Consider the following 15695-nt stretch of genomic DNA (forward strand, 5'->3'; position numbering starts at 1 on the left):
AAAATATGAAACTCAGCCCCCTTTTAATCTTTCTACACGAAGCTGAAATTAGCTTCTCCGAATTCCACGGTCCACCTTAAATAGTGCAGCCGTTCCATTCTGATGCTGGCGGGCAGCCTCGGCGCCTGAATGGAGCTGCTGCGCTATTTAAGGTGGACCGGAAAATTAAAATCAGAAGCCGGTGAATCTGATTTTTCAGCTTCAGCCTCGTCCTTTACACTGAGAGAGCTTTATGTTGTCACTCTCAGCTCGAAAGGAAAGAGGGTAAAATGAACATCCCCTCATAAAGATGAGTAAAATAGCGCTGACGTACCGCAGGGCTGTTCAGCTGGTGGTCCAGGGCTGTTCAGCTGGTGGTCCAGGGCTGTTCAGCTGGTGATCCAGGGCTGCTCAGCTGGTGGTCCAGCACCGACAGGCTGAAGCTCCGTGTTGGTGTCTTCCATGAACCGGTTCCGTCCAGATGGTTAATGTGCTCTTCAGGGATCTTTCAGTGTCCGATTCAGAGTCTGATTCAGAGTCTAACATTACAGAACATGCAGGTTCGTTTACATCCTCACTGCAGCTCTGCTGTCTGAGATGAGACTCAGAGTCTGAGGCTGAAAATGCACAGGAGCTCCTCACCGTCCAGACATCATTAAAACAAGTCATCCGGACATATTTGGAGTTCAGACTCTGTATCTGATTATGGCCTGTTTAATTAATAAACACCACTAAGTGGAAATGCTTTAAGTCACAGCTTGAAGTTTATTTCATTTATTTATTTACTGACTTATTATGCTGAAATAATGCAACATACAACATCGAACCAATGAGCTAAACTGAGCCAAGATTTTGAGAAAGCAACCGTTTTAATATAGTACATAAATATTTTCATATGAGTCAAAATGTCAATAAAAATAGCTAAAAAATAATAAGTCAAGATTTTTATTTATACATAAATTTGTCATTTAAAAATACATAACAACAACAACAACAACAACAATAATAATAGTAATAATAATAATAATGTATATTTTTAGTACACATAGTCCAATGATATTAAAATATACATGCATACAACACATGCTATAGTTAAGGAAGTAATAAATAAATGAATGAATGAATGAAAACATTAAGAAATGGTGATCCATTCTTAGGGCCAGTGAAAAAAGTTTGAAACATTAAAGCGAGCTGAAGCGCCTCCGCGCCCCCTGCTGGCCGCTTTGGGGGTCGTCACTGAAACAGGCTGAGGGGCACAGAGGGAGGGTGAGTGCAGAGCTGTAGGACTTTTGTGTTCGAGTGTGCGGGCGCTCTGATTGGACGTCGCTCAGCTCAGCTGCTGCAGTCCGTCCTGTAGGAGAGAGCAGAGAGGTCGGGGTGTGGATCCGCGGTGTAATGTGTCTGGTATGCGGCTCTTCTCTCTCCACACGCTGTGTTTGATGTAAATTATAAAAAAAAATCAAATGAAAAAGGCAAATCATTCGCATGACGTCACCATCCACGTAACGCACATACTACTTAAATTCCAGCACCCCCAGCTTTAAATACGTCCCGCGTCCCTGGTGATGTTACTGCTTACATTACAGCGCTGTTCACTCAGTGTTCTCCAGCTTCCGGCTCCAGTTTCCCTGCCACCTTAAATAGCCTTTTAAGGTGGAGCGGAAAAAACAGACTGATGAATCAGGCGCTTCAGCTCCGGCTATAAGAGCGTTTTTAACCTTCCCCTTCAGACTCACTCACTTTCAGGACTCAGACACCCGAGTTCGGCTCAAACAGGGCGCTTTATTACATATTAAATGTGAGGGTTTCAGCTGTAAAGGATCCGCCCAGCTGTGCGTCACTCTGTGCGTCACTGAAGTGAAATCGAAAGTAACTCTCATGCGGGGCGAGGCGGACAGAAATAAAGGATAAAATCTCAGTGAATCTCAGTCTTCAGTCTCCTACAGGGTGAGTGACCTGCAGGCACTGATACTCAGCACTAGCGCTGATTTTAAAGCAGGTAAACTCTGTTTATGGTACATATACAGCGCTTTGTTTACTGTACAGATCCCGATCAGGACCGTTATTTATACATGACCGCTATGAAGAGAACACTGATCTACTGACTCTCTAATACACCCTAGTTATCATCATTATTATAATAATAATGAGGGTTTATTAATAAACATGTCCTCTATGAAGAGCTCTGAGCTCTCAGTACAGAATTAAGTCACCTACTGTTACTCCACTAACGCTGCTCTACTCATGATCTAATACCTCACTGTTATTATTGTTTGCTTTATATAAAACTGAGAACTGTTTGTAACACAGGGTGTGTCCCGAAACCCTGTGAGCTCTCTAAGTAGCCGCTGTCTACATAGGCAGCTGTCCTCATAAGACAGATAAATGAGACGCTCTAGTTAGACAGCAGTGACGTCACCGCTTGTCCTCGCCCACTGCACGACACCGGCATTTACTTACCTCAGCCGTCAGAGTTAGCCAACATGGATCTGCTCTGGCGGTTTATACAGCGATTTAACTGTACTTTCTCTGAATGAAACAGCAAAATAGACAGTAGTTGTGGTCAAACGCGGAAATGAAAAAAATCAAGCACTACTTGCTGGCAACTCCTGATTTTACCAAGTTGCAGCTGTCCTGAGGGCAACAACTGTGATGAAGCCCTCAGGCCAACAAAACACATCAGCCAATCAAAATCTCTTAGCATCTGTGACATCATCAGTGTGAGCCTGTTTTCTTTTCAAAAGAAATGTAAAGGAAGGAGCAGAGCTAAATCAGGAGCTGCAAGCAGAGCTGACCTGCTGAAGTGTCTCATGTTAAGGTAGGTACACTTCTATCAGACTCCTGTTATTTTCTTCTGCTAAACTGGTAGTTAGGCACACATATGTGTAGGTTTTGTTATTTTTGTACAACTTTTACCACGAAAGATAGCAAATGTTAGCTAGCCAGCTAGCTGAGGAGTTAGCCTGTCTTACAATGAAAGTTATCAAATGTTAGCTACTTAGAACAAAAGTTAACATGCTCCACAAACGCGTAGCAACACGATATTATCTGTAAATTTGTACATTATATGTGAATTTGTGAAAGTATCTATTTTAATGTAGAGTTAAGTTTTGAGAGTTTTTTCCATCACAACAAAAACATTATTTTCTCATTTGGTCCTTTGTGAGCTCAAAATGGCAAGAAATAGTATTTTTATTATTATATTTTTTTTATGAAGTGAGTAATAAGCTAAACTGAAATAATTAGGCTATAATAGCATGTTTTCACCAACATGTTTAGACATTGAAATGAATGTCTTTGTCATCATATGTGTTGTCCTAAAGGCATCATCTTCATCATGTGTGTTGTCCTGAGGGCATCATCGTCATCATGTATGTTGTCTTGAAGACACGATCTTCATCATGTGTGTTGTTCTGAGTCCTTCATCATCATGGGTGTTGTCCTGAGTCCTTCATCACCATCATATGTGTTGTCTTGAGTCCTTCATCATCATATGTGTTGTCCTGAGGGCATCATCTTCATCATGTGTGTTGTCCTGAGTTCATCATCATCGTATGTGTGTTGTCCTGAGTCCATCATCATCATGTATGTTGTACTGAGGGCATCATCTTCATCATATGTTTTGTCCTGAGTCCTTCATCATCATATGTGTTGTTCTGAGTCCATCATCATCATGATCATGAAGATGATGCCCTCAGGAAAACACACATGATGATGAAGGACTCAAGACAACCCACATGATGAAGATGATGCCCTCAGTACAATAATTCACTAACTGCATGAAATAAATGCAAATTTTTATTCTATTTATTTTTTGTACAAGCTTCCCTCAAATTAACAGAAAATGTGTTTTATGATCACACATATTGCCATATGCTTACAATTTACTGCTGAAAGCCAATTTTTACAGAGCAGATCACTGAAGAGATGCCATCTGTTTATAGTTTATAACCCAGATTTGTGGAAAAATGGGTCAACTTTCAGTAAAAAATTGTGAGTTCAGCTTCTTTTATTATGAGGGTTTACAATTACATCACCCATCTATTTGACTGGAAAGAAGACAGTTACAGCCTCATACGACCCCCACCTTTAGAATGTAGCTTATGAAATATGAAAGTTATGAAGAATATGACGAAGTGCGTTTTGGAACCACCGGTGGTTGGAGCTTAAAAGGTCAAACAGATTCAGAGGATCAGGATGTGTAATTCTTTATGGTTTGAATAAAACGATACAATATAGTATATTTACTGACATAATGAAAAAGAGTGGTGGTTTTATATCTCTGAAGTTGACTACTTATTTACAAAATTATTTTGTTTTTTAACATGTTGGGGAGTGGGTCTTTCCCTGGGAGGCACTTGCACAACCCAGGAAGACAAAGACCCAGGCCTCATGATGATGCAAAAGTCATGAAGTAAGTTGATTTACTTGAAAATGATATTTTGTCATGTATTGGGATATGGGCTCAACAAGAAATTTTTGTTTGCTACCTTTTAAAATCTGCATTGAGCTACAACACTATAAAATTAACACCATATTATCGATGTACCTCAATATGTTTTTCAACTCCAGCAGACTGCTAAAAATCCTATGCTTTGTATTTTCTTTTTCTTTCCAGGAAAATCACACAGACGATGAGGAGAAACTTGCATGCGCTCAGCATGGATTCTGACCTCACCTTAGAAATGCATAATTTTGGCCCATTTGAAACAGATCTTTGCCTCTCTTTTGTTGAGGATTTACTAAACTAGTTGCTTTTTCCAATAATGCTATATTTTATTGGGTTGTTCAATAATTAATTAATTGATTTTGATGTTGATTTTCTCCTTAAAAACAGAATAAAAACGTACATCAGATCACAAATTTGTTGACAGGTTTAATTAAGACACACTGTAGCATCATTCAAGTACTTTATTTTCCATGTTGCTGCTTATTTTTACAAGCTTTGGTGACTTTTTTTGATTAATCCAAGTTTAGATACTTGGACATGCACATGAAAGCGTGACATTTATGATGAACAGCCAAACAGTGAAAAAAGAAGGAGTCGCCAAAGAAGAAAAATAAAATCATACTATCTAAATATGTAGAAAGTAAAGTATTTATACCTTATAAATTTATAAAGCCCCTGTCACCAGGGTTAGATCAAGCTTAAATTTAGCTGGGTAAGAAGGAATGTTGCATGATGAGAGAGAACCCTGGTTTAAGAATGCTGAAAAAGTCATCTGTAATTTAAATTGTAGTTTAACTAATTAGAACCACAAATAAATGTTCAATCATCAGCAACACACAAATTATCCAAATATAAATTTGTTTAATTTAGACAGCTTGTGCTAGTCATTGTTGGTGTGGCTTTTAAGCAAGTTAGTGGCATGGATTTGTTGATTGTGCACTAATATCTGAAAAGTTTTCTCATCATCACATCTTTCAAAAGCACAGATTGGAATAACATTCAGCTGGCCAAACTCTGAAAACCTATAAATGTAACTGTACAATATACAACTGTATTAAATTCACTTTATCAATCAAATAATTTTCTTGCACTGTTTGCATATTTTGAAATTGTTTTGTTCTGCCTACAGGGGATTTAAGACCCTTCCAACTGCTTGTAGATCCTGTATTATGTTGTATCTTGTTTGTCTTCCACAGAAGCTCATAGTGAGGTCATCCTGTCTTCAGTTTCTTACTCTGCAGAGAAACTGGAACTTGAGGTAGTGAAAAAAATGTTATAACAAATGATAGAAATTAAAATTTAAAACAAAATACAGCAGAATATCAAACTAAAACATTCTCACACAACCTACAGAATATTTTACATATGCATATTCCAGACAACTTCAGTCACCTTAGATATGGATATATTTCAAGAAAGCATTTTTGTGACAACTGAATATCACTATAAATGGATTAGCAAAATGATCTAATCACATCATAATGAAATAAATTACTGTATTATGAGACTAAATATTGTATTTTTTTCAGAAGTATATGCATAACTTTACAAAGTTAGCAACCTGGTGAAGAAACTTCCATGATGTTTCTTCAAATTCTTCTTTCTGTCATACAAATGCATACTTTAAATACGTTAATATGTGGATTTATATCCGTGTTTTTCTGTGTTAAAAATTCCTGGGCTTTGTTTATATTTACCAAACATTTTTGTTCATTTATCCACTTACAAACATCAGAACAGAATTTTAAAAATACTGCTGAAAAAATAGTATTACATACCGTGAAGAATGATTTCAGTATTGGGAAAAACTGCATGAAATCCTGTCTTGTCTCTGTCTTATCAGGCCATTCATGCCAGATTCTCTTCTTGACAGCCAGTGCAACATGACTATGGCATTCCAAACTGTTTTTGAAGTGTATAGGTTGTGGTCAGAATATTGCATAATTGTGGTCAGAACATTTGGAGCAAATTACAATTACTAATAGTAGTTGTAGTAGAATTGAAATAGCATACCGAATATTGCAAGTATTGTATGTCACATCAAAATAGTGTTATTAGAATTCCATCATTCAATGAGGCAGATAGAAAGAACAGCAGATAATTTGAGGCTTCATACAAATAATCATTTACATTTCACATTAATAAGAACAACATATATGATAATGATGATGGACTCGGGACAACACCCATGATGATGGACAATACACACAATGATGGACTCAGGACAACACACACAACGATGATGACGGACTCAAGACAACACATATGATGATGATGGATAACAAACATGATGACGATGAACAATGCACAATGCTGATGATGATTATTATGATGGACAACGCATTTGATAACGTGACGTGCACAGGACAACAAACATGATGTTGATGGTGATAATGACGAAGAGAAGGGACTCAGGACAACACAATGATGATGAAGGATTGAGGATAACAGATAATGACGACATGGGAAAAAATAATTGATAATGAAGACAGCCTTAAGACAATACACATGATGATAACGATGAAGATGGTGATGATGATGATGAACGACGACGGAATACAAATACGATGATGGCAGACTCAGGAAAACAGATATGATGATGACAGGCACAATACTGTACACATGATGATGATGATGGACTCAGAACTACAGAAATGACGATGTTGATGATGAATGATGATGAATGACGATAGACTACACACATGATGATGGACTCAGGACAATATATGATGATGAAGGACTCAGGACAACACATATGATGATGATGGAGACAGGACAACACACACAATGATGATGATGGACTCAGGACAACACACATGAAGATGAAGGATTCAGGACAAAACACATGATGAAGATGATGCCCTCAGGACAACACAAATGATGATGAAGGACTCAGGACAACACATATGATGATGAAGGACTCAGGACAACACACGTTATGAAGATGATGCCCTCAGGACAACTCATATGATGATGAAGGACTCAGGACAACACATATGATGATGAAGATGATGCCCTCAGTACAACACACATGATGATGATGATGGACTCAGAACAACACATATGATGATGAAGGACTCAGGACAACACACATGATGATGAAGGACTCAGGGCAACACATATGATGATGTACTCAGGATAACGCACATGATGATGATGGACTCAGGACAACACCCATTATGATGATGGTGGACTCAGAACAACACAAATGATGATGATGATGACTCAGGATAATACATTATGATGAAGGACTAAGGACAACACACAATATATGATGATGAAGGACTCAGGACAACACACACAATGATCATGATGGACTCAGGACAACAATCATGATGAAGATGATGCCCTCAGGACAACACACATTATGATGAAGGACTCAGGACAACATATGATGATGTACTGAGGACAACGCACATGATGATGATGATGGACTCAGGACAACACCCATTATGATGAAGGACTCAGAACAACACATACCATATGATGATGATGTACTCAGGACAACACACATGATGAAGATGGACTCAGGACAACACACATGATAATGATGGACTCAGAACAACACATATGATGAGGATGGACTCAGGACAACAAGCACAATGAAGATGATGGACTCAGGACAACACATTATGATGATGATGAAGGACTCAGAACAACACACATGATGATGATGATGGACTCAGAACAAGACTCATGATGATGATGATGGACTCAGGACAACACACAATGATGATGACGGACTCAGGACAACACGCACAATGAAGATGATGCCCTCAGGACAACACACATGATGATGATGGACTCAGGACAACACACATGATGAAAATGGACTCAGGACAACACACATGATGATGATGATGGACTCAGGACATCACATTATGATGATGGAGGACTCAGCACAACACACATGATGATGAAGGAGTCAGGACAACGCACATGATGATGATGATGGACTCAAGACAACACTCATTATGATGAAGGACTCAGAACAACACATATTGTATGAAGATGATGGACTCAGGACAACACGCACAATGATGATGGACTCAGGACAACACGCACAATAAAGATGATGCCCTCAGGACAGCACACATGATGATGATGGACTCAGGACAACACACATGATGATGATGGTGGACTCAGAACAACACACATGATGATGATGATGACTCAGGATAACACATTATGATGAAGGACTCAGGACAACACACAATGTATAATGATGAAGGACTGAGGACAACACACATGATGAAGGATTCAGGACAACACACATGATGATGAAGGACTCAGGACAACACATATGATGATGTACTCAGGACAACACACACAATGATGAGTGATGGACTCAGAACAACACCCATTATGATGAAGGACTCAGAACAACACATACCGTATGATGATGTATTTAGGACAACACACACAATGATGATGATGGACTCAGGACAACAAGCACAATGAAGATGATGGACTCAGGACAACACATTATGATGATGATGATGGACTCAGAACAACACACATGATGATGATGATGGACTCAGAACAAGACTCATGATGATGATGATGGACTCAGGACAACACACAATGATGATGATGGACTCAGGACAGCACGCACAATGAAGATGATGCCCTCAGGACAACACACATAATGATGATGGACTCAGGACAACACACATGATAAAAATGGACTCAGGACAACACACATGATGATGATGATGGACTCAGGACAACACATTATGATGATGGAGGACTCAGGACAACACACATGATGATGAAGGAGTCAGGACAACACATATGATGATGTACTCAGGACAACGCACATGATGATGATGATGGACTCAAGACAACACCCATTATGATGAAGGACTCAGAACAACACATATTGTATGATGATGATGGACTCAGGACAAAACACACACAATGATGATGGACTCAGGACAACACGCACAATAAAGATGATGCCCTCAGGACAGCACACATGATGATGATGGACTCAGGACAACACGCACAATAAAGATGATGCCCTCAGGACAGCACACATGATGATGATGGACTCAGGACAACACACATGATGATGATGGACTCAGGACAACACACATGATGATGAAGGAGTCAGGACAACACATATGATGATGTACTCAGAACAACACAAATGATGATGATGATGACTCAGGATAACACATTATGATGAAGGACTGAGGACAACACACAATGTATAATGATGAAGGACTCAGGACAACACACATGATGAAGGATTCAGGACAACATACATGATGATGAAGGACTCAGGACAACAGACATGATGATGAAGGACTCAGGACAACAGACATGATAATGAAGGACTCAGGACAACAGACATGATGATGAAGGACTCAGGACAACAAATATGATGATGATGGACTCAGAACAACACATATGATGATGATGAACTCAGGACAACACACACATGATGATGGAGTCAGGACAACATGTATGATGATGGAGTCAGGACAACACATATGATGTACTCAGGACAACGCACATGATTATGATGATGGACTCAAGACAACACCCATTATGATGAAGGACTCAGAACCACACATACCGTATGATGATGATGGACTCAGGACAACACACACAATGATGATAATGGACTCAGGACAACACACATGATGATGATGGATTCTTTTGCCTCGCTGAATTAAACTCAAGCATTTTAAAATATTTAAATTATGTTTAAAATGCTCTCTAAGGTTTAAAAGAGAAATTCTTGAGTTTTTAATTACAGTACTAATCTACTGTGAATCTTCACCTCTGTCTTGGAACTTACCTTCTATTTCTTTTTTAGGTTGTGCCACCTTTTCCTGTAGCCCCAATTCCAAATTATAGTCCTATTAACAAGCAAACAAAATCAAATTTGTTTTTTTTTTCCTTTTTTTTTACAGAATAGGTAAAGAGATTAAAATATCCATCATTATTCACCTTAAATTCTAACCAGATTAGAAAGTTCTCAACCACACAACCAAATTACTTCTACTAATTTTAAGGTATGATTAGCTAATGTTATATTTTGTACCATAACTGAGAATGCATGACTAACTCACTGGTGTCTGGTCATATCTGCAGAGTGTGGCTGCAGGTTTTCATGATTAATTGTTTTCCTGATGAAGGGGAATCAGTGGTGCTTCTGCGTTTCCAATGAAAACCTGCAGCTACAGCCTTTGTGAGATTTGAAAACCCCTGATCTAACTGGTGAACCAACACCCTGACTTTCTCACTTCCTGGCTGACAAAGCAGAGTTTTTCTCCTCGGTACACAGCGTCTCTCTCTCTACGAGCCTTTATGAAGGCTTCAAGCGCTGATCTGGTTCCTGAAAAAGGGGAAACGATCGTGTACGTGGACATGGACAACTAAATAGCTATCCATCTAACCGTTAGCAATTTACAGAAAAGCACCATTTAACCCTCATTATTCTGCCAAATCATTCAAAACACGAGTAAACGGATCAACGATTAGATCGCACTGCCTCATCATTAGTTTGTTTGACGAAACCTGTTGCTAGTTAAGCTACTTGGTCATTAGCCAGCAAGTTTGTTAGTTAGCTAACTGGCTATTCAAAACAAGCCTAAAGTTTCAGAATCCACTAGCACGCATGCTAATGGATTGGTGTTTCAAAAACTGTGAAATGGTCAGTTATGGACCTAAATTGCAAACTACCTATTGGTGCTCCTTTATGACTAGAAAACAGATAAAATACCACAGAAAACCAGAATAACTTACATTTGAAGATGACGTCGCTGCTTGGTAAAGCGGGATCGCGGGATTGCCTCAGCGGCTGAGGAAACATCCGATGCTCTCTCGATGTTCGGCAAAAATAAGAGACCTTAGTAGGCAGCATATTTGAGATATCTATGAATTGGGACAGCCGTCTTGTCAGGAGCACATATTGTGATGTAAAATGCTGTCTATGTAGAGAGCTCACTAGGTTTGGAGACACACCCACAGTCTGTGTGATGTTCTCTAGAGTCATTTACTGTGTTATTTTCTCTACAGAGAAAAATGTTTCAGTATAATTGGCTTTTATACTATTTTGCCATGAAACGAGTAAGAATAAGACGTGGAGGCGTTAGCTGATCTGCCGGATGATTAGCGTTTATTTGTCTGTTGCTCTTAAAGACTTTAGATTGACTGCTTTTTCAGTGTAAAATAAGCTTTGTGTGGCCTAATGTGGACTTTGTGAGGGTTAATGTTGTACAGTGACTACAGTAATGATGTCATTAGTTTGTTAACCAGCCAGGCAAGCAGGATTTGCTAAATGCTACCTACAGGAACAAGCTAACAACAGGAAAATAACTGTTATCCATTCAAATAGTCAATGAGGCAATTATGTAAAAACTGTGACAGGCCTAACATATACATACGTTCCATAATGAATAATCTATAGAGACAGTATTCAGTGGAAGAAAAATTAATTAGGAAAAGTCTAAACATGGGAATAAGAACCTTTTTCACAGCACAATATATAAATAAATGAATAAACAAGTAAATAAGGAAACGAAAAGAAGGATTACTTCATAATACAGACAGCAATACCTGAAGGACAGGTGATGTTCAGGCCACTAGATGTCGCTGTTTTTTCAGTATTTATTAACTTTTTTGCATGATTTCTCTCTTTCTCTCTTCTTTCTCTCCTGGTCAGTACTGATGGTGTGTGTGTGTCTGTAGGTCAGTTCTGTTCTCTCTTTCTCTCTTCTCTCTCTCCTCTCCTGGTCAGTACTGATGGTGTGTGTGTCTGTAGGTCAATCATGCAGTCCTGCAGTTCTGCTCTTTGTGTCCTGATCTTACTGATTCCTGCAATCACTGCTGGTGGTAAGTCCTGCACTGTTCAGTTTTTTCATCTAAACTGCAAGCAAAAATGCAGCTGAAAACACATTTTTCAAAGTCATTTTTCTGCAGTATCAGTGCAGAATCAGTGCAGTGTGCTGTTGAAGAGAGGATGTCGCATGTAAAGACAGTCACTAAAGTAGCTTCTCGTCATGTGAGAAAATCACTAAAGTTCAGACTTTTCTCTCTCAGAGCAACAAAGAGAAACTTGTTCGTGCCTTTGTTTCAGCAGAGTTGATCACTGTAATAATCTTCCTACTGAACTTCCTAAGTAAGAATCCATCCCTTACAACTCGTACAAAATGCAGCAGCATCCTAGCAAAAACAACACAAAAAGAGCTGCACTGGCTGTCTGTATCATTCAGGATAGATTTTAAAGCTCTGCTACTAGTTTTTAAAGCTCAAAATGACCTTAAAGCTCCACTTACATCACCAGAGCGGAACTTTTACTCCTTAGCTCCAGGGCTAGAGCTGCTCTAGGCTAATAACCACTTTAACACATTATTTACCACAGCCAGCCACACTGGAGCTGATGTTTCCCTGCTTTTATACGGTATCAAGCATTTCAGCCAAATGTAACTCCAGAAGGAGTAAAGAGGATGACAGAGACACAGTGTTTAACTAGCATTACAGTGATGCAGACAGACAGCAGGTTCTCAGTGCCCACACACACACAAATACATACATAAGCATATAGACATATTTTATTTGTACTTTTACTGAGAGGGCAAACGATTTTTTTTGGCTAATTTATTATTATATGTATTAAGTCATATTGTGCTTTGCTGATATGTTTGCTGGGATATCAAAAATGTTCAGTGTACTATAAATATTTGGAAATTGCAGTTTGGTGATTGTTTTTTAACCAGACAAAGCAAGTAGGTCCATTAAAATGTTTATTTACCACCCAGTTTTCTTTTTACATCCAGAGGCAGGTGAGGTGTCCTAGTGTTTAATACTTTACAGTTTTACTAACAGTGACAGTAATTCTAGACGTCTCTGTACCTCTAACAGACTTAAAGTCTGGGGGGTAAAAGACGTGTTGAGTGTAAAAGCTTTAACACTAACCTAAACTAGACAATAACTATGACAGCTGTAGGCAATGTGTAAAAAGTAGTTTATTGTTTGTTTGTAGAAATTGTATTATTTCAAATGTTCAAATCAAATGATACTTAATATACTAAATCTATGTCTTTAATAAATAGTTATAATAAATCATCAAATATTCTTATTTGTCGAACATGTAAGTTACCACGTTCTTATTCTCTCTTTCAGACTCTACATCAACTGCAGCGGGTAATACTTCAACTTCCACCAATGCAACTTATACCAGTAAGTGAGCAGTCAAAGATCAGTTTTTAGTATCCAATATATTTCACTGTTCAGACACCCACATAAACACACACACACACACACACTTACTGACTCACAGCTGAAAGTCTGACAGTGTCTCCATCGACCTTGTGGTCTGAACAGAATCCAGACCAGTCTTATTAGAAGTCTTTAAAGTGGAGGCTCCTCAATGAAGAGTGAACTCCTGTAAGACTTTGTCTCATTGATGCTCTTCTTGTTCTGTGCTGGGTTGATTTCTGTGTAGACCATAAAACACAGTAGGAGACGTTTGGTAACGACGCTGTCTGTCTGATCATCACACTGAACATTCACTAATTATCACACTGAACAATCTCTAATCATCACATTGAACACTCACTGATAATCACACTGAATAATCTCTGATCATCCCACTGAACACTCCGATCATCACACTGAACACTCTCTAATTATCACCCTGAACACACCAATCATCACACTGAACACTCTCTAATCATCACCCTGAACACTCCAATCATCAGACTGAACAATCTCTGATCGTCACATTGAACACTCTTTGATAATCACACTGAACACTATCTAATCATCACGCTGAACACTCCAATCATCAGACTGAACACTCTCTAATCACCACTCTGAACACTCCAAACATCACACTGAACACTCTCTAATTATCATAATGAACAAACTCTAATCATCATATTAAACGATCTAGTCATTACTCTGAACACTCCAATCATCACACTGAACACTCCAATTATCACACTGAATAATCTCTAATCGTCACACTGAACGATCTCTAATCATCACATTGAACACTCACTGATAATCACACTGAACAATCTGTGATCATCCCACTGAACACTCCAATCAGCACACTCAACACTCTCTAATCATCACTCTGAACACACCAATCATCACACTGAACACTCTCTAATCATCACCCTGAACACTCCAATCATCAGACTGAACAATCTCTGATCATCACATTGAACACTCTCTAATCATCCCAGTGAGGTGTCCTAGTGTTTAATACTTTACAGTTTTACTAACAGTGACAGTAATTCTAGACGTCTCTGTACCTCTAACAGACTTAAAGTCTGGGGGGTAAAAGACCTGTTGAGTGTAAAAGCTTTAACACTAACCTAAACTAGACAATAACTATGACAGCTGTAGGCAATGTGTAAAAAGTAGTTTATTGTTTGTTTTTTAGAAATTGTATTATTTCAAATGTTCAAATCAAATGATACTTAATGTACTAAATCTATGTCTTTAATAAATAGTTATAATAAATCATCAAATATTCTTATTTGTCGAACATTTTAGTTACCACGTTCTTATTCTCTCTTTCAGACTCTACATCAACTGCAGCGGGTAATACTTCAACTTCCACCAATGCAACTTATACCAGTAAGTGAGCAGTCAAAGATCAGTTTTTAGTATCCAATATATTTCACTGTTCAGACAACCACATAAACACACACACACACACACACACACACACACACACACTTACTGACTCACAGCTGAAAGTCTGACAGTGTCTCCATCGACCTTGTGGTCTGAACAGAATCCAGACCAGTCTTATTAGAAGTCTTTAAAGTGGAGGCTCCTCAATGAAGAGTGAACTCCTGTAAGACTTTGTCTCATTGATGCTCTTCTTGTTCTGTGCTGGGTTGATTTCTGTGTAGACCATAAAACACAGTAGGAGACGTTTGGTAACGACGCTGTCTGTCTGATCATCACACTGAACACTCTAATTATCACAATGTTCACTCTCTGATCATCACACTGAACACTCTAATTATCACACTGAACACTCTCTAATCACCACTCTGAACACTCCAAACATCACACTGAACACTCTCTAATCATCATAATGAACAAACTCTAATCATCATATTAAACAATCTAGTCATTACTCTGAACACTCCAATCATCACACTGAACACTCCAATTATCACACTGAATAATCTCTAATCATCACACTGAACAATCTCTAATCATCACATTGAACACTCACTGATAATCACAATGAATAATCTCTGATCATCACACTGAACAATCTCTA

The 15695-nt window shown here is 38.6% G+C and overlaps 2 long non-coding RNA genes across 2 annotated transcripts; both read left to right on the plus strand.

Moving 5' to 3' along the window:
- Positions 1–1585: 1585 nt before the first annotated feature.
- Positions 1586–3527, plus strand: LOC118801929. The gene is made up of 3 exons (XR_005006592.1): positions 1586–1926; positions 2724–2797; positions 3303–3527. It is a non-coding gene; the product is annotated as an uncharacterized LOC118801929 (long non-coding RNA).
- Positions 3528–5627: 2100 nt separating this feature from the next.
- LOC118801931 lies at positions 5628–15034 on the plus strand. The gene is made up of 4 exons (XR_005006593.1): positions 5628–5687; positions 12207–12277; positions 13568–13624; positions 14978–15034. It is a non-coding gene; the product is annotated as an uncharacterized LOC118801931 (long non-coding RNA).
- Positions 15035–15695: the final 661 nt, after the last annotated feature.

Source organism: Colossoma macropomum, unplaced genomic scaffold (assembly GCF_904425465.1).
Source record: "Colossoma macropomum unplaced genomic scaffold, Colossoma_macropomum, whole genome shotgun sequence".
Classification (NCBI taxonomy): Eukaryota; Metazoa; Chordata; class Actinopteri; order Characiformes; family Serrasalmidae; genus Colossoma; species Colossoma macropomum.